Source organism: Myotis davidii, unplaced genomic scaffold, assembly GCF_000327345.1.
Source record: "Myotis davidii unplaced genomic scaffold, ASM32734v1 scaffold473, whole genome shotgun sequence".
In the NCBI taxonomy this organism is placed as follows: Eukaryota; Metazoa; Chordata; class Mammalia; order Chiroptera; family Vespertilionidae; genus Myotis; species Myotis davidii.
In genome coordinates, this window is record NW_006284843.1 from 4,688,585 (window position 1) to 4,689,262 (window position 678).

Sequence of the window (678 nt, forward strand, 5' to 3'; positions counted from 1 at the left end):
CTCACGTGCTGGGAGGGAGGGTGTGTGGCAGAGGAGATAAATACTGGGTTCTGGATTATTCATAGATTGCTGACTCTCTGGATTGATTGTGCAAGCCCCTCCTTTTATTGATGTCCACCTTCTGTTGACAGACATCTACCCTGGGAGAGAACTAAGATGAAACTCTTTCTTGTCATTGTAAAAAGCATTTGAATTCCTAAGGTGTGATAAGGCCACCCAGCCATCCACAGTCAAGGTACACATTTTCATGGAGGATGTTCCCACTCTTAAATAAATTAAAACAATTTTTTTCTTTTAACTTAAACTTTCTTTATAACTGTTTTCTTATTACTTAAAAGCTAGTTGTTGGTTTTTTTGAAATTGCTTCCAAAGCTTTTCAAGCTGTATATGTCCTTGGGATGAATTTATAAATAAGAATTGAGCCCGGCGGGTGTGACTCAGTGGTTTAGCATCGACTTATGAACCAGGAAGTCACAGTTTGATTCCAGGTCAGGCCACATGTCCGGGTTTTGGCCTGATCCCCAGTATGGGTGTGTAGGAGGCAGCCGATCAATGATTCTCTCTCATCATTGATGTTTCTATCTCTCTCCCTCACCTTTCCTCTCTGAATCAGTAAGAATATATTTGAGAGAGAGAGAGAGAGAGAGAGAGAGAGAGAGAGAGAGAGAGAGAGAGAGA

The 678-nt window shown here is 41.4% G+C and overlaps 1 long non-coding RNA gene across 1 annotated transcript in view; it reads left to right on the forward strand.

Annotated features, from left to right (window-relative positions):
• Positions 1-39: 39 nt before the first annotated feature.
• The window catches only part of LOC107181729, a 21,030-nt gene continuing 20,391 nt past the window's right edge, over positions 40-678 (forward strand). Inside the window, exon 1 of the long non-coding RNA XR_001512434.1 lies at positions 40-235. This is a non-coding gene — a long non-coding RNA (uncharacterized LOC107181729). The remainder of the gene's footprint in view (positions 236-678) is intronic.